Below are 20,414 nucleotides of genomic sequence, written 5' to 3'. Positions count from 1 at the left end.
ATTTACATTCGTAACGAGGTCGCCTCGTTAGCTAAATAAATATTAAAAGAGAGCGAAATAATTATGTTTTGTGTGAGTATTAAATAATGAATTTAAATTGTTTCTCATCTCTTTTTTTAACTCTCTAACATTTTTCAAAGCATTTCTTTACATAATTTTTTTTTAATAGTAGATAGGTTAGCATTTTTATAAAATTTGATGTTATACAAGTCGTCACAAGTTTTTTTTAAACTATACGTGCTGCCTCTGGTTTTGGAGTCTGAGTCTTTGTCTATCTACAAAGTTTCTCACTTTATTTATTGTTTTAGACAAAATGGGCAACACATAGACTGACCATTTACCGAAGTAAGTTATTTTTATTAAATAGCTTTAATAGAGTACCTAAAGGGTTCTACATTCTTCACTCTACAAGCTAATATCATAAATTACTGTTTCTAACAAGCCGAAACAACCAAACCCCAGGTTAAACAATATTAATGTCAATACAATTTGTAAAAAGTATCGTTTAATTTTGAAAATAGATAAAAGATATTTTCTAAATGCGCCTAAATATATAGTCACCTAAGGAGGCTACTTTGGGTGATTATTTATTAGACTGCCTCCAAACTGATTCGTTTCTCCCCTCTTTGATAACAATAATTTTTTCCGCAGGCTATTTCAGTACCTTATATTTCCGGTTTCTTCTTTATTAAATACTGGCGGATACGCGGCATGTGCAACAACGCAAAAAAATATTTAAAAGAAACACTCTAAAACCGTCTTCTCATTATTGCCTTTCTAATGAAACCGGTTTGAGGCACAACGGTTGGATAGTTTCAAAGTCTATATCGGACACAAGTAGAAATATTTTTTGTGTTTTTTAGTGTTAAATATTCTTACTAAAGTAGAGTCTGATGCCTACAATTTTTCTCATAAGGTTTTGTCCAGCTCTACCCCTAAGGGGTATAGGGGTTGAAATGTATGTCCACACGGATGAAGTCGCGGGCATCAGATAGTATCTAATAAATTCAAAGTAAATCTTACTGAACTCTCAAGTGAAAAGTTGTGATTAATGACTTTTTAATCTTTTAGCGTTATGACTCTCTGAGGCCTGGTGCTGCAATATAACTGCAGAAGTTTTCGCTGATACTTCATAGCTACTTGATAAGTTAATAAAATACTTCTCGAATGAAATTATGATAATAAATCTTCCGGGCTGTAGCGAGAAAATCTTTGAATTCTTGTTTCTATTCATTGGCAAGATTCCGATAAGCTGAGAAAATCATCGTTCGTAGGATATCATTTTCTTTTATTACAAGCTTTTTAGATTCCGTTTCACAAAAGAAAAAAAAGGAATCTTTGTAGGATCGCTTCGTTGTCTGCCTGTCTGTCGAATCAGTCAAGACCCGTCAAGGGAATCAAGACCTATAGAGTACTAGACACAGAATTATGTATGTACTAGACTAGGTCCCGTTGACCTATCTTAAAGCACAAGTAAAGGGAAAAAAATAGTATTAAAAAAAACGTTACGGCGAAATAATAAAAATATTTATTATCAAAAATAAATACATTTGTTGCGGTGGAAATTGCATCAAAAATAAGTAAGTATGGTTTCTGTTAGTTTAACAAATATTTTTATCAAGCAGTACAGCGTCTAAGCTAAAAGCATCCCGTGGCTTTAATTGTAGCACTCGCCTTTGTACAATTGCGTCGTAACTAAAGGCTTGGACATACCGATGCTCAAAGACAGCGACACCTGGCGATAAGTCAACTAAATGCGCGAATACGCATGGCTAGCTGCACTTCGGATGCATTTTCGTACAAACACGCACGAATAAGCCCAATATTCTAAGTCGAGTTCAAGTTAGGTGTAAGTACGACTAACTCGCAGTCAGTCTGTGCGCTTTTATAATAGTTGGAAGTTCGCAATTGTGCGTGCGTGTCCGTATGAATCAAATATGTAAGAAAATGCATTTAAATTGTGAAAAGCCTCACTTATAATAAACGTAACAATGACAGGAGACTGCGGGGCCTCGGTTTAACCTTCATACAGTTACCTAAGTAGATGTTACCACCCTACCGACAACGCCGTGCCGACAAGCGATTAAGCCTTCCGGAACGATGCCGTGTAGAAACCAAAGGTTTATGGATTTAATAAAATTGCCACACCCTTTCCAGGTTAGCCCGATTCCATCTTAGGCTGCATCATGACTTACCACCAGGTGAGATTGCAGTCAAGGGCTAACTTGTATCTGAGAAAAAATGTATGTATTGTAGGAGCCGTGTTGTGGCTAGTATGACCAAGCCTTAATACTCTCCGTGCTGTATCTCCACAGGAGCTAAGTGCATACAGCGCACATGCTTGAAAAGCGTCATCTACCTACTTTGTTTAAAAGTCGGCAACCATTTTTTGTGCAAAGAGTGGAACAAGCATTATTTTACAAGTTAAGTAAATACAAGTGTAAATTACAAATTTATAACATCCCCGACGATCCAAAGTATCTGAGTTTTCCAAAACATCATTTTCAAATAAATAATTATGTATTTAGGCAACGTCCATCTTGACAGCCAAGCTTGACAGCTTGACATTTCTCTATTGACATAATATTATGAACCTAACGGTTATCTAACCTTCTTTTCTGCAAGAAAACTAGAAAAGAGCTTATAACCCTTAAACGGCTGAACCAATTTTTTTAGATTATAGCTAAGAACACTCTCGATCAAGCGACCTTTCAAACAAAAAAAACTAAATTAAAATCGGTTCATTCGTTTAGGCGCTACGATGCCACAGACAGATACACAGATACACAGATACACAGACACACAGATACACAGATACACACGTCAAACTTATAACACCCCTCTTTTTGGGTCGGGGGTTAAAAATAACAACAAGTGTAAATTAAAAATTTATTACACCCCCGACAAGTGAAGGTTACAGTAACTAGAAAAGAGCTGATAACTTTCAAACGGCTGAACCGATTTTCTTGGATTATTGCTAAGAACACTCTTGATCAAGCCTGCTTTCAAACAAAAAAACCTAAATTAAAATTGGTTGATTAGTTTAGGAGCTACGATGCCACAGACAGATACACAGATACACACGTCAAACTTATAACATCCCTCTTTTTGGGTCGGGGGTTAAAAAAAAGAATTTAAATATCTTACAATATTACGATTCCAAGTGTAGGTAATTATATTGCTTTTCTAGGTGTCATGGTAATTGGTAAATACGGCCACCAGTCTAACAAGGAGCGTGCGTATATTATGGCAGGTAGGTACGAGTATATGTGCTATATGAGTGCCTATGTGAGTGTTGTACCAAATCTTTAATTTGTACTGTAGGTACCTACCTATACATTTCGTCGCCGCGCATGCAAAATCCGCTATGTATTTTTTTAGGATTTTCGTTTTTGATGCCATATTTTGTTTGGTTTTAAAAGGCGTGTGTACATGACGTAGAATTCTGTTCCTTAGCGTGTGTGCTAATTCAAGAGGTAATCTTTTTAGGTATGTAATTTTAATCTAAAAGTAAAGCATAATATTAAAGAAAAAAGTTTATCGCAGCGATGTATCACAAAAGTTGTGATATTATTTGAAAAGAGCAACCACCAAGTTTCTTGCTGGTTTTTCTCCGTAGGGAAAACATTCCGAACCAGTAGTAGATGCATTTGACGAATTAAAAATACTTGTAAAAGTTTATTTGCTTATTCTATGAATTTTTATTTGCACAGAAGTTGCAAATACTCAATGAAGCTTGACGTGCCTTTATTATGTTAATCATCTTCATCATGATCAACCCATGACCGGCTCACTACAGAGCATGGGGTCTTCTCTCATAATGAGAATGGTTTTGATCATAATCTACTACACTGTTCTTCTGGTTCTGTTCACGGTTCCTCTAGTACTGCAAATTATGGGCGGCGGTAATCACTTGACATCAGGTGACCCGCCTACTCGTTTGTTCGCTATTTTTATTTTAAAAACAAACGCTGACCAAGTGCAGATTTGTAGACTTCATACGCCTTTGAGAACAATATGGAGAACTCTCAGGCATGCAGGTTTCCTTACGATGTTTTCCTTCACCGTTAGATTAAGTGATATTTCATTACTTAAAACGCACATAACCGAAAAGTTAGAGGTCGAACCCCCGACCTCCGATAATATCGAAGCGGACGTCTTTAATACCCTACTATGTATTACTATACACAGTTGGGTACATAAGACAAGCTTATAGAGAAGTTTATAATTGAGTTGTCTGCACGTCCCGTCCTCATTGTGTTGAGACTACATCAAATTGTCTCGTTGCTACTGTGTTGCTACTACGAGGGAATGAACTATGAGGGAACTTGTAACAAAACGTTGAGGCTTCGATGTCACTGTCACTGCCCTACATTTGACGATGGGGAGGCTATGAAACGCCTATTTTCTTTGATTTCATAACCTTACACTTACATGTACCTATAGCCTTAAATTTACATATCGTCGTTTCAGGATCAAACCGAGAATTCACTCACTCTAGTTCACTGATTATGGATAGTACAATCTGCTATGGCCATGGACCACAGAAATCCAAATAGTATTTTATATCTATGCCATGGACTTATAATACTCGCTATGGTATTAAATTCGGATGTGTGTGCGAAGTGCACTTTACAGCTAAGCTTACATACATAACAACCCGGACTTCGTTTATGATGGCGTTTGCTGGCGCGCGTGCTGTGCTTGTTTGGAGTGTTTTTTTTTTGTTAAGAGTGGTTTTTGTGTTTGTTGGTGTTTTTTGGTGTTGGAACTGACTGGGAAGCGCTCTAAAGGGGCGCCGCGCGTATGTCGGCGGGCGCCGGCGCAGACGGAGTCCATACTTGCATAAATTCAATAACTTGAAAATATCACAAACTTGACATTGGCTAATCAGAGTAAAGCCAGATTTAAAGAAAAAAAAAAAAAAAAATAACAACCCACTTAATGAGCTTATTTCCGGTCTCGGTAGATGTACGGTCGACGTCGAAAGTCCATACATAGCTTAAAGGCTAAAACCGTGCAGCAAGCAATGCTGTGAATCACTCGTATGCTCACTCACACAAATAAATATTAACTGTAAATAATATTATCAACCTTAAGTAAACTACATAAGGTTCAAACGATTTCAGTTCAATACTTCCATAAAATGTCTACAATATCAACCTTAAGACAATAACCAATAAGTTTAAAATATTTCTATTCTTACTCGACCTATCTACTGACTTTAAGTGATTGTTTATTTCATAACTCTGCGTATATTCACTCTCAGTGTCGTAGTAACATAGTCGGCACACAATGCATTAGCTCCAAATGATCTAGGTTCGAATCTCTTATTGCATTTTTTTTAGTTTTTAATAAAATGACTTTTTGTTTATATAATTATTGTTTATTGATATTATAAAAAGAGTAAATAAGAAAAAAACACTTTTTACTAGATAATCGACTTTATTGTAATTTTTTCATTGTTATCTTTTTACATTTGCTAAAAAGTAATAAATAGATAGTATTAGCTATTTTTTTCAATCTATTTTAAAGGTTATAGCTTAAGTAATCGTTTTCATAAAGAAAAGAAAATTGAAGCTAAACCTTACAAAAACTAGTAATCATTCGGCGGCGCTGCTTTTGTTGTCTGTTAATTGTAGTAAGATATATTATTAACATAATATAAGTTAAGAAAAGAAAATACTTTATGTTCTATGTTTAAAGACTTAAAAAGTAAAATGGATATAACTTTATAAGTAAATTGTTTTAGTATTTAATATAACCTCCACTATTTTCAATAACAGCAACCAAGCGCCACCGCATGGATCAGTCTATATTGAAACAGATATTCGTTCTTCTAATATTCTCCCACAGTTCCATATAGTGAGCCTCTAATTCCTCTGCAGTCCTCTCATTTCGCATATCCCGTCTGGTGATCTTGCTGGCCAGGGAATAATAGTTATGTCTGGGTTTTCATTAAGCCAATCACGCACTATATGTGCTCGATGGACAGGAAAGTTATCATGCACAAATAATAGTTGTGGCATATCAACAACTGGATACATACACCACACAGTCGGCAACATGCTGTCACGTAACACTTCCATATAATGTGCAGCTGTGGGGCGCCCTGCAATTGACACTAGTTCACCAGGTGCAGCGGCACTCATCCAACCCCACATATTGACAGATATCCGTCCAGATTCCATGTTTGGGACACCATTTTCATATTGTTCGACCATAGATCTCCGCTGTGAATCATTATATAACGCGGGTGGCCACTTCGCGGTCTAGATGTTAAATTACCTTCTTCTTCGTGGCGTGACACCCAACGCTTTTCGGTGATCCACTAAAAACCAAACAGTGAGATTAATATAACACCAAATAAAACAACACTTTAACCTACTAAGTATCTTGTCTAAATTTTATGGATATTCCTTCGATCACTTATTCGAGTATTCGAGTATTATTTACTCACAAAACTTTATGTAATGCTATGTTTTTGAACACAATTTCTTAACCTAATACACGTTATCTAACAATAAAAACAATACTCACGGTGAAATCAGTTTCATTGCAAGTTTGAAATATATTGTATCCGAGATTATGTATCAACAATACACATTAGCCTGCATTGTTCTTGAAGACAAGTAAAATAAAACGTTTTCAAGACTCAAGAAACAACATGATTTAAAATTGCAGCCTTTGCAAGTAACGACTGTCAAAATCTTTTGTCCGTCGGTACTCAGTGACCATATTTTATCTAACTTCGTAACTGCGATTTTTTAAACTACCCACTTAAGCTATTATTAGTCTAAACGTATCACTCAAAAAATAAAAACAGAAAAAAAGCTTACTCGGACCTGAGATTCGAACCAGACACAGATGCGTTTGCAGTCCGGGTACCCCCGCGCTGCGCCATTCAACTCTTTACTTTGTAATTGAAATTTTTAGATGTTACTCAGGCTTACAAATTGAATGACTTGTATAATATTACAGTGCAAGTGTGTGCGTGACAGACTGCATGCAAGGTAACTTGTTTACTTATTCTATATGGACTTTTGACGTCGACTGTATATCTAACTAAGTGAATAAGATTAGAACTTAATAAACAGGTCAACGGCTTCGTGTATAAAGTAGGATGAATGCGCCAGTAAGTATTTGAACGTAGGAAGTTAAGGTAGGTAATCAGCTTTTTCAACAAAGGTCTCATAATATCCTGGCGATGTCAATTAAGCTTGCTCAATCAAGCTTTATCATAATTGATTGCGAGCTTTCACACATTTTTTTCTTAAGCTTAATAGTAGGTATATCAATCAGATGTATCAATTTTTACGTTAATTAGTATCCACTAAAACAGCAAAAATAAAAGAACCTTAACAGTTTGGTTACCCATCCCCGATTTTGCCTACGGCGGCGTAGAGGCAGGGTACAGACTGATTGTAAATAACTACCCCGCCGACAAAGGACGCAACAGCTTCTTATCGATTCTTCCCAGTGCATAAGATTAAATATAACCACAACTTAATTCGTTTGTGCTGGTGTACAGTACAAGAGGACAGTGAAGAAAAGTTAAAATTACTGTCTAAAATTTGAAATTGATATTCAAAAAATGGCAAAAATACTTTTACAATTTTAAAAAAATCATGCGTGTTTAGTTTTTCTCTCATTCGTTAAGTATAAAGCAACAGCAGGTACTTAATGACAAAAAGGTTAAAACTTAAAACGGTTTAGATATAGCAATTATAATAATATGAAAAAGGTATCTAACCTTTTTCATATACAAAAAAAACATTTATGTTTAGCTTTTTATTAAAGGGCAGGAATAAATAATCTCTCAAAAATCCCATTTATATGAGCATGTATTTCGCGTAATGGAATTCGGAGTTCGTTCGAAAGTGAAGTTAAGCGAAGAAGATAAGCGAATAAATCTGTATGGATGAGGCAAGCACCGCGTATTTGTATTGCTCGTATTGACTAAGAATACAGAGAGCCACTCATCCATTAGAGCTAATCGCATATTAGATACAGCACCACAGAATCTATAAATATATCGCAGGAATATTAAAAACTGGGATTTGATCAAATTCCTAAGAGATTCCAACAAAATACGGCACCTGTGTCAAAAGTGTGTTGATATTAAAAAGGATATTGAAAAATAATACTTACGTTTCTTACTAATTCATAGGTAAGCAAGGGGGATGATTCGCTTGTTCGGTGTTCAACCATATTCTAAGCCACTAGAGCTCATTTGACATTTGTTTTTAATCCATTGAAAGTTTTTTTTACAAAAGATTAGTTTAATATCACTCAATGAAGCAGAATGTACAACCAGCCAATGTCACATAAGCTCGGTGGATACCGTTCAGTGTTGAAAACTGAGTTAGCGAATCACCCGCCAAGTCATTATGGGTTCACCCACGTAATTTATATCAGACTGAACCATAGCGAAGCGTGGCTGGGTTTAATCAGGTACTTTGTAGAATTTTCAAAACTGTGCGATTGGCTTTTACGGGCCGGGCGCGGGCGAACGGATTTCGCATGCGATCAGTAGAAAATCCCCATATTTCCTTACAACTTGGAATTACAATTGGAATTTCTTTGTTTGTGATATTTAGGGCTCAGGGTTCCGCGCCCGAAGCGTTCCAACGAGATTATTACTTTTCACGTTGTATTTCTATCGGCACTCTTGCAACAAATAGTAAAAAGCCAAAGATGGTAAATTTTAAAACGGTCACCATACAAAGTAAAAATTTAAAAATATCTGCTGTGATGGTACGGAAATCTTTATGTGCGAGTCCGACTCGCACTTGGCCGGTTTTTATAATCCACTAGCTTAACCCACAACGACTCCGCGTTATAGCTATAGAGTAGGTACATCACTGCTTCATATTAAAAATGATAACCTTTTAATGATGAGGAAAGTGTTAAAGGTTAAGTTGCATGACAGGCGGCTAAAATAGTATTAGAGCTAAAGATTGACCACCAATTAAAAGCAAAGTGGATTGCAATTAGTATTTATAATCTATGATTAAAAGCAACATTTTGCTCCAAAATTAACAAACCCTGACTTGTGCAATGCATTTTGCTTTTATTGACGTTCAAAGTTCAACAGTAACAGTAATGTACTACAATAATGTAACTTTTAACCACCTGTCATGTAACTTAACTTTAGATTAATAACCACCAAAAATATTCACCTCTTTAATTTATATGATTTTCATAAAATATAACATGTGACGAGTAAAAATATTTTCTTTTGTAAATTGGACATTTCTTATTTGTTAAATTACTTTAAAAAAGTTGAAATTAGATACTCATGAATAAGCAATATGTCTGATGAGTCAGGCGAAGAGCGTGGATATAATAATTAGTTTCATTTGTCTTGAAATATGACTCTCAAGAGAAGTTTAATTTTACGAAATATTACGCGGCGTCCTACGTGAGCGATCTTGACTCGAACGTGAAGCGGCGCCGCGGCGAGCCAAATAACAACCTGTCATAATTGAAATCGCTTTGAATTGGCTACGGTAGCCGTCGCCTCACAGTCAACTACAGGCATAATGCATAACTGAGTAGGTTCCCGCGGGAGTGGAGCGTCAGTGAGTCGTCAGTGATTCGTCAGTGATTCGTCAACTTGTGACAACTGTCACTCTCTTGCACCACCCCACTAGCGCAGCAGCCTACTCAATTATACACTATACCTACTATATATCTACTAATTGATATTTCCATATGTAGCATGCCACATTTTCGTACGTTGTTGCTCCGGCATAAATAAGCCCTAATAAAATAAATTGAGGTTCGCTAGAAATAGCACATAATAATAATATTTTGGAAGAAGCGAGACAAATTGGAATCACCCGGAAGTCGGAGAGTAACTCAAGCAGGGGTAATTAATTACCTTCACCACGGCCACTTAACAAACAAAATTAATAAATTTTATGAACCATTCTAGTTTATTTTATCATCTCGTTCTCACTGTCTTAAGAGGCTAATACGATTAATAGCCTCCTATGATGTCGAGCCATTCTACAGTGCGATAAAATAGAGGTTCGTAACTAAAATTCATACAGTGAGGATCATTAGTGTCTCATAAGCATGGAGGCCTGGATTACTCGTAAAAACCGACCAAGTGTGAGTCAGACTTGCGCACCGAGGGTTTCGTATTCGGGTATTTTTCCGACATTTTGCACGATAAATCAATAACTATTATGTTTCAAAATAAATAAAAATCTGTTTATTCAGGCAGGCAGGCAGGAAGGCAGGCAGGCAGGCAGGCGGACAGACAGACAGACAACAAAGTGATCCTATAAGGGTTCCATTTTTTCCTTTTGAGGTACGGAACCCTAAAAATTGACAATACATTTGCACCGCCCAGACTGGGCATGATGTTTTAAAAATCTCCACTTCTCAATAGGTACGCATTTTCAAATAATACCATATACAGTACTGTGTAGGCCGGAAATAAAGCAATTTACGGCCGAGTTATATTTGAAGGAGGAGGCGAAGATGAATATTTCAGAATTTAAATCGCATTCATCTTTTATTCGGCCGTTAGTTAGTTACATAGTGTAACATGAGTGCAAGTGTAAAAGTGAGAAACTTAAAGAATCTGTCAGCAGTATGAAACTAGCAATTTCTATTATTCAATATACAAGGAACCAAAAGCTTAATTTGCTATAATCCACCATTTTGATATAATCCGTTTGGCGGATTATAGCAAATTAAGCTTTTGGTTCCTTGTATATCATGGACTTCCGCAAAATAACGTCTGCTTCTATACTACATTATTTTCTATTATTGTTGCGTTGGAAATTGCTGGCGTGTAATTTCCTTTCGTACGGAAAAGAGCCGATGATTTTTATAATAATGAACCCATTTTCTAACAAGTGGGAGAAAAATTAATTACCATTACATGAATGGATTAGAAGAGACGAAAAATAATAATAAAAAAAAAACACCGCTGATCAGTGTCACTTAAGTTGCTTGGTTAAAATTTACTTCTTAGTAAATTTTATACTAAATATTATTCACACCAAGATTTGCACTAAAATAAAACTTAGCTAACTTAGCTTTATGGTTTAGCACTATGTCTTTTTATACGTAGTTCTAAACGAAAAGCAGAAATATTGAATAAAAGTTTAGGTTTTCAAAAATAGGCTCTATCTACTTATGAAATTGTCTACTACTTACTCTAACTTCTCACTTAAGATTCACCATCACGTAAGTGAGGTACCCGCCTCACATACACGATATAAATCTAATATTCGCCGCAGTAACATTTGCGATTCTGCGCTTAGTACGAAATTTTACATCTTACTAACCGTTGATAGAATTCGAGCGTTGAAACGCTTCAGTTTTAAAGTAAAATGGACGTTAATTACCTTGTTTTACAGCTCAATTTCCTAAAAACATCTACAGCCAGAGCTCTAAGCGGAAACATTGTGAACTTAAAATTCGTGGTACTGAATTTTCGACTTTAAATTGAAGCTCTTTAGGTCAATTTTACCTCAACGTTACAGTGTTTCGATGCTCGAATTCTATCAACGTTGGTGAGATGTAAAATTCCATGCTAAGCACTTAGCACACAGATTCATGTAATATGAACGCACGGGGTGAAGGAGTAATGGAAAATTGCGAAGAACTACCGATGTGGAAAATAAATTTAATATTCTGCCAAAAGCAAAATCTTCGCGGCCGCGGGGTTTGAACGAAATATAAATAAATTTACATCCCGATTTTTCCCACAAAATTGATTTTTTAATAATGTACGTCCTTATATCTTGAAGTGTTAAGAGAAACTTACGTGTAAAAGTACCTAATCTATTTATTTAAATGTATCGGAAAGTTGCTCTTAGAGAATATTGATAAACTAGACAAGTGTAAATTAAAAATTTATAACACCCCCGACAAGTGAAGGTTACAGTAACTAGAAAATAGCTGATTCAAACGGCTGAACCGATTTTCTTGGATTATAGCTAAGAACACTCTCGATCAAGCCACCTTTCAAACAAAAAAAAAAACTAAATTAAAATCGGTTCATTCGTTTAGGCGCTACGATGCCACAGACAGATACACAGATACACACGTCAAACTTATAACACCCCTCTTTTTGGGTCGGGGGTTAAAAATAAAGGATAGCTAAGAGAAATTGGTCGTCGACGTGGTCTTGACCATGGGTGTCCACTGATTAACATTCTCTTGAAGGGAAATCTCCAGTGCAAGATCTATTGGCGCTTGTAGCCAGCCGCTCCTTGTGATTCGTTTGATCTCCTCTGTCCATCTATCCTAATGACGTACACCTATTTGTATACGTTTCTCTCTTGTTCTAAATGTACTATACCTACTACAATATTTCTCGATATTACTTTGGCTAAGGTAATGTTGCAATCGAATAATTTATTATTATTATGAGCCACGCAATCGAGTTATTCGCAATCCGAATAAAAAGGTTTTCTCTGTCACATTGCATACAATTAGAATAAAACCTTTTTCACTTAATGGTCAGTGAATTCGTTGAATGTGAAAAGATTCAGTGAAGAATAGATAAATTCCTTTCATTCATTCAAAATAGGAACCAATCTTGCTTGAATAGCCACATTGAAAAGTATCCAACGAGACCAAAATAATTCTATATTGTAACAGCTGTAAGTTTAATTAAAATAGCTGAATGTAACCGTAGCCCTATACACTTTTTTCACACCCACTCCATTTTTTACGGGATTTTTCCCCTAGAGGATTATAGAAGAAGTAATTCAATATGTAATTTGTTTTTCAGTACGAGTAATTTTCATTCATATTTTCGAACTGAGACTTTTTTCTATACTACTAAAATAATAATCCAATCTAATACAATATACACATAAATCTAGTTTTGGCTGGAAAAGCCAACGACTATACCTAGCTGCATTGGAAAAAAATCATTTATTTCAATAATATCGATTTATAGATTCAATGATTTCTGAGGCAGTGAAAATAGAACCAAATTCAAAATGCTACGGGTAGCCTAGCTACTTTGCTACAAATCGTTTACCTACTCCATCTATTTCAGAACGACACGTCTGAATTCGTGTATGCCTTAAATTGATTAATACGATAAGCTCTCTAACTTATGATGAATAACATGAATAATAATAATTTTGGAGTATTACTAGGTAGTAGGTACATTATATTAAACTAGTGGATGCCCGCGACTTCGTCCGCGTGAATTTAGATTTTTATAGATCCCGTGGGAACTGTTTGATTTTCCGGGATAAAAAGTTGCCTATTTCGATTACAGGGACGAAAGCTACTTCGGTACTAAATTTCATACAAATCGGTTAAGTGAATGGGTCTTTAGGAATCCCGCGGGAACTCTTTGATTTTCCGGGATAAAAAGTAGCCTATGTCCGTCCTCGGGATATAAGCTAACCCTGTACTAAACGTCAGAATCGGTTAGATAAACTGTTGGGCCGTGAAACGGTAGCAGATAGACAGACAGACAGACACACTTTTGCATTTATAATAGTATGGATTACATTGCTACATTATTTAGCTGGTTCTAATCCAAAGAGGAGCTTGGTCATCAATACTAGATGAACATACTTTTATTTTATTGTTTCTTTGTTATGCATCAATGCAACAAGGCTCTGCAGAAGGCTTCTTTACTAGCTTTGACAAGATATTTACCTATACGTACGTCAGTACAGTACCATGCACGATTCTCTTTCAAACCTTTTTAATTATTCAGCATATATAATTTATTTAATTAAATTGCATAGATAAGAAACTGTGAACTTTGTGTTATGAAAATATGGACGGAGGCTGCCTAAGCGCGTTGTTACCTATCACGATAAGTTGTCGGGCTTAAGTGAAAGCAACCGAAGGCAATTATTTATTTTGGTGCAAGAAATTGAAATTTAAACCTGCCATGCAGATACTAAAATAATTCAGATATGTATTTTGATTTTCTTGATTTCGTAAACTGAACAAGATTGAGAGGCTTCATAAATTAATTTGAGTTATTTAAGCGAGTCGCGTTGACATAATTAATTAGTGTCGCTCTCCTAATGAATATAATTTGTTTTTCTTATTTGTAAACCTCTACACGAATTGGGTATACGTAACTTTGCCTCAGGGCATTGTTGCTTTACAAAGATGCCAAGAACGTCTTTGTTAACATTGCAGATGCCTATATTTTTCTTGACAAAAAACTTTAAGTATGTCTATACTCTCCTCTAAAGGGAAAGTTATCTCAAAATTTCCTAATTTTCTTGGCCCCTAGATTTGATCAAAGTTGTAAAAAGTTAACAAACACACAGCGCAGACATCATTTTCGCATTTGTAATATTAGTATAGGTACTAAGATATAATTTATAAATGCAATGTTATTAGGTTTTTAGTTTTAGGATTATTATTTTAATAAATTTTATAATATCAGTATGTTATAACTAGTTCCCAGTTATACAAGACGTAAAAGTACTTAATGGAAAACCGTGTAAGATCAGCGATCTGGAAAATAACTTTAATAATAATAACATGCCGACGGCAAGGAGCGAGCTCGTTAAGCTGTTGAGCTCAATTTTAGATTTAATAAATACTTTCAGCGATTCTTCGCGTTTATTTACAGAAATCATATCATCTACGTGGTGTAAAAGTAGCTGTTAGTCATGACTTCCCATCGTGGAATTACTGTTTACCGAAAAAGCTCAGCCTATAAAATTCAAACACCTCATTTCCAGGTTCAATCTTTTTCCAAATTGGCTTTAATGGAAAACTCCGCGCAGTTGAACTTTAAGCAAACTCTTGACATAAAATCAATTTCAGGCAAGGAAGCAAGTCACGATGTAAGATTACCTAGGTATACTTACTTAATAAACTGCTTCACGATTTTTGCAGAACTGATTTCCACCCCTTGAATAATCCCATGTTGAAATCTAGTCGAAATACCTTAAGGGAGTTGGTTACAGTTGAATATGCGTGGAATAAAGATCTATCACAACAAGTGGCAGGCATGTTTGCAGGCTTTTTCTTTTGTTTTTAGTTTCTACGTCTCAAATCTTTTTTTCATTACGGGTCTTAGCTATGATAGGGGATTTCCTTAGTACTTGAGATACGCTCGATGACAATAAAATCGTCGGCTTACTGCAATAACTCTTACAACACTATGAAGTATAAACTCGTAAAGACATAGAACTTGTACAATGTATGACTGTATCATTATGAATAGATTTCGTTGGTATCTATAAATCAACGCCAGAAATTTTCTTGCTATTATATTATTCCTACTATATCACAATTTTCACGCTTTCCTTGAGTAGCTAGAACTCGGCGCTAAATTAGATTTACCGAGATTTAAGGATTTATCACGACCTAGATAGCTTTAATCAAGACTTGTAACCGACTCCAAATAAGATGATTTTAAGGTGATAAGTTGAATAAGGTGAATCAGTACCCATATTATAAAAATGCGAAAGTATGTATATTGTATATATATTTTTTTTTTAATTATATAGACTAGCGCTTGGCTGCAATCAGACCTGCTAGCAAGTGATGATGCAGTCTAAGATGGAGCGCGCTTGCCTAGAAGTTGCCTATTCACTCTTGATTTGAAGATACCCATATTATAGGTGGAAGGGAAAACTGACGCCGGAAGGGCGTTCCATATCCTAGCGGTTCGAATTAGGAAAGAGGAAGCAAATCGTTTCGTACGTGTTCGAGGAATTTCGACTACGTACGGATATTTGTTGGTTTGCAGGTTTGTCCTTGAATTACGTCGCAACGGAGCAACGGATCGACGTTTTTGCTTGGGCATAGTTTAAGACCAGATCAGATAAATTATAAATAGGTATTCGAATCACTACCGGAAATCAAACCTGGGGTCTCCCGTTTACAAAACCACAGCTCTCAGCCCTCCTCCGGGGAGGTCTCCTAAAACTCCAAACTCTATTATCCCCGACTCTCCATACTAGATTTTTACCACCTGAATTAATTGCCTATTACTACTAACGGGACACCGGCCTGTCCGGCGTGTCTGTGTGTGTGCGTGCGTGCATGCGTGCGCGCGTGCGTGCGCACGTGCGTGTCTGTGTGTATGTGTAATCGAGCAAGACAAGATAACGCTATATTATGAGCAACATCAGTTTTTCTTCAAGTGACAACAAGGTGAGAACCAAATGACGCCATTGCTGCGGTAGTGCCAATAGCCGTGCCATTCATTACATTGCAGACGACGACGGCGGGAGGAGTGAATGTCGCTTCTATACGTTGTAGGTAATAGGTAATTGTGCTGTTATCATAATATGTGCTTCATAAGCTGAGTAGGTATTGCCTATCTACCTTGCTCGATAAACTGTGCTTATTATGTCAATATCAGTTTCGTCAAACATAATATTAGACCTACCTGGCGTGCGGTCGTTTAATATTCAATGTAAGCGACAAAGTGGGCGATGGTATTTGATATAACAAATTTTCTCGACGTGATTTAATATACGTTGCTTTCACGTCAAAGTTGAGGTTAACGAAGAACCAATGCCAATCAGTATTATGTATTTTAGAACTTGTATAATATTTTTATAATATTTCAGCATATTCCTGAAGGAAGATTAAGTTTTCAATGATACACACTTTCGCCGTCGTGCCTGAATAGATCAATGATTCACCCACTGCGCAGGTTTAGATCAGAGATTTTTGCCTGACCCCAAGCATTATACTATTTATCCATATTTCTTACTCTCACGCCCAATACCTGATATAAAAGCCAAAAAAAAATGTAATAAACCTGCATATTTATATAACAATTAATAAGGTTACGAGTTAAATAAATACATACTTAATTGTAACGGGCGGAGAATTACACTCCGGCAGGGGACACAGGGGCGAAAGGTTAAGAGGAATCGGCCGTGCCCAGCGACACCGCTATCGACATTTTACATGCGAGCTCACTGCCACGGAACCCGAGTTGCCTCAGATGGTGAATGAAACTGACTGGGATCAACGCTTTCGCACAGAAGACGATTGGGATGGCTTCAGTGGACTCCATATGCCACATGACGGTAACCTCGTGAGCCAGATTGAGATACTTACGTTTTTCTCTGTATTATTGAATTTCATTAGAATTTCCAGGAGCAGTGTCGGATACGCTTTTATTCTTAGTCTCAGATACGGAAAATTGTGACATTATTATTTTCCCTTAAGAAATCAAATTACGTAGTATAAAATTGATACAATGGAAGAAATTGCGAGAAAAAGATTTTTCGTTTATTTCTTCCATTGTCATCAAATCCAATAATGTCACGCGCCGGTTCACACTAATTACAAGTGAAGTTTTACACTTTCCTGGAATGGAAAAGGTTTTGGCGAAATCGAAATAATACAAGCTTAATATTAAATACAAGCTTTTAAATAATTTGACTGTTCTCATATTTTGAAAGTGATGATCTAGCGTAGTGATTGAGCCCTCAGCCTTAAATTCGGGGGGTTGGATGTTCGATCCCGGGCAAGCACCCGAATGGGGGACTCCCGAATTAGAGAGTATCGTTTTAAGCACTAGGTCATGTATATGTAAATAAATAGGTAGCTGGACAAATGTTTCTCATAGTCAGATATTTATTAGTAAAAAAACTAGCTTAGTCCCGCGACTTCATCCGCGTGGACTACACAAATTTCAAACCCCTATTTTACCCCCTTACGCATGAAATTTTTCAAAAATCCTTTCTTAGTGGATGCCATCGTAATAGCTAAAGCTAATATATAGCTAATAATAGCTATCTGCATGCCAAATTTCAGCCTGATCCATCCAAAAGTTTAAGTTGTGCGTTGATAGATCAGTCAGTCAGTCAGGTTTTTCCTTTTATATATATATTACAAACACTAACGAGCTTTAACGTCTTGTCATATACAAAAAAACTTAAAACAAAAAAGCCGCAAAAGCATCCAAGCGCAAGTATCTTTAGATTACTTATCCCCTTCCCAAAGGCTGTCAGTTCAAAGGTTGTAGGTATTGTTTAGGTCTCGGTCAAATGTGATGCGCCAACAATTACTACGATAACAGCCTTTCACTAACAAGAAAAGCAATTACGGAATAGACAAGCTTTACATATACGAGCGTAGAGCTGAGGAATACTATATCACTGGAGGAGCAAATCTAAATCTATTTTAATAAGTATATTATAATAGGGAAAGCTGTCTGACTGATCTATCAACGCACAGCTCAAACCACTAGATCGGGCCGATTATGTATTATGACGTATAGACATCAAGTCGTCTATTATGACGTAAAGAAAAGATTTCTGAAAATTCAACCCCTAAGTAGGTAAAATAGTGGTTTGAAAGTGCGGATATAGGCAGACTTCACACATCTTTGAGAATATTCATGGAGAACTCTTAGGACATGGAAGTTTCCTCACGAAGTTTTTCTTCATCTTTAAACCAAGTGATATTTAATTGCTTAAAACTTGCTTGAGTGCCCGGGATCGAACCCCCGCCGGCTCGTCCGTAAACATTAAGTGGGGGTATGTTTGTATGTATGTTTATACTTTACTGCACCACAAAACACAAATGACAAGTTACAGAAAAGAAAACATTTTTGAAACATGTCTGAAGGCCCTTCCTGATTTATTTAGCTCAATGTTCGTAGTTCGTACCTACTATGTACCTATATGAATAGCGGGAAATTGTTATAAGTTATCCGTTATATACCTCTACCCTTTATGGAACAAGAACATAGTAAACAAATAGCTTATCAAGCAGCGTACATTAAAATTAAATTCTCTACGCCAAAACATATTTCACCGACAACGGACAAGTTTTAACAGGGCTCTCTCCGTCACTTACTCCATACAATCGTAGTTCCAATTTCATTTGAATATTATGCAACCAAAGTCCATGAAATTTTGCAGACATATTCTAGAAACTAATATCTGTGCCTGATGTGTTTTAGATTTTTCTAAAATATGTAGTTTTAAAATTACAGGGGCTCAAAGATTTGTATGTGAATTTTTAAGAACGCGTAACTTTGAAACTGAATATTTTAACGGAAATCTGGAAAACCACAGGCATAGATATTAGTTTCTAGAATAGGTATGTCTGCGAAATTTCATGGACTTTGCTTGCTTAATATACAAATGTTATTGGAACTACGTTTGTATGGAGCGAGTGACGGAGAGACTCCTCTTAATCATAATTTTAGCAGTGTAGCTGTTCGTTTGTTTGTATGAATATATTTAGGTACGTAGACCTAATAGCCTGTATTCAAAAATACTTGTTTTTTGAATAAAAACATAATTATTTTCTTTTCTGTTCTATTGTGTCTCCCACATATACTCTATCGTTGGTTTCGTCATAGGATTTTGTGCTTGAATTAAAGTGGCCGTACAACACGAGCAGTGACGATGTCAGTTGATTGTTGGATATGGTACACAAACTCTTGAGCAGTCGTTATCATCAGCTCAAAAGTCACGTGTTTGTCAAAGATAGAAAGAATTTATTAAGTACTTATGGATTTCGTCTGTGGTGGCGTTTGCTGGCGAGCGTGTTGTGCCTTTTTGGAGTGTTTTTTGTTAGAAGTGGCCGGTTTTTGTGTTTTGCTGGTGTTTATTGTTGGTGGAACTGACTGGGAAGCGCTCTAAAGGGGCACCGCGTGTATGTCGCCGGGCGCCGGCACAGACGAAGTCCATACTTATACATATAGTTTCCCTAACTTGTAAATAACTACAAACTTGACATTGGCTAATCAGTGTAAAGCCAGACGAGAGAAAAAAAAAAGTACTTACAGACCTTACTAGGATGCAGTTGCAAATTGAAGCGGCGATGCGTCAAGCTGCCCATATATTATAATGTTCCTATATATACGAGTATTATGTGCCCACTTCTAGTGCTACCTTCTAGATAAAGTAGCTAATGGTGAAAAAATTATTAAAATCGATTCAGTAGTTTCTGAGTGGTTTCATTGGATTCAGAACATTAATTCACTAGGTAGTAAGTAGTGTGTTACTAATGGGTATAACAAATTCCTACCCATATTTTTATACGGAATAAGTAGACTCCCCGTGTGAAGCCGGGGCGGGTCATCTAGTTTCTTAATAAATCTATAAGTACGTATATGAAAAAGATCATTTTTATCTAATAAAAAACATACAACGTCGACAGGTAGGTAATAAGTTTATTTACTTGCGTGCGCCATTTCGTAATTAAGATAAATAAGTAAGTAATATTTATTACTCGGTTAACTGATTTCTGGCAAGAAAGTTGTTATTGAGTTTGTTACCAGGAGTTTCAGAAACAGATGGATATTAATTACTATTATAAGAGTAGTCTCTACATTTTGCTGATATAATCCAGAATTGGAGTTTTAAGAACATTCTTCTTAAAATTAAACGACAATTAGAATTTTTATTGACGTATCTTTGGTAAAATAACAGACGCCTTAAATATAAAATATTAAAATATTA

Source organism: Maniola jurtina, chromosome 3 (genome assembly GCF_905333055.1).
Source record: "Maniola jurtina chromosome 3, ilManJurt1.1, whole genome shotgun sequence".
NCBI lineage: Eukaryota > Metazoa > Arthropoda > Insecta > Lepidoptera > Nymphalidae > Maniola > Maniola jurtina.
The sequence above is the reverse complement of the archived record's forward strand: the minus strand, read 5'-3'. Positions refer to the sequence as shown.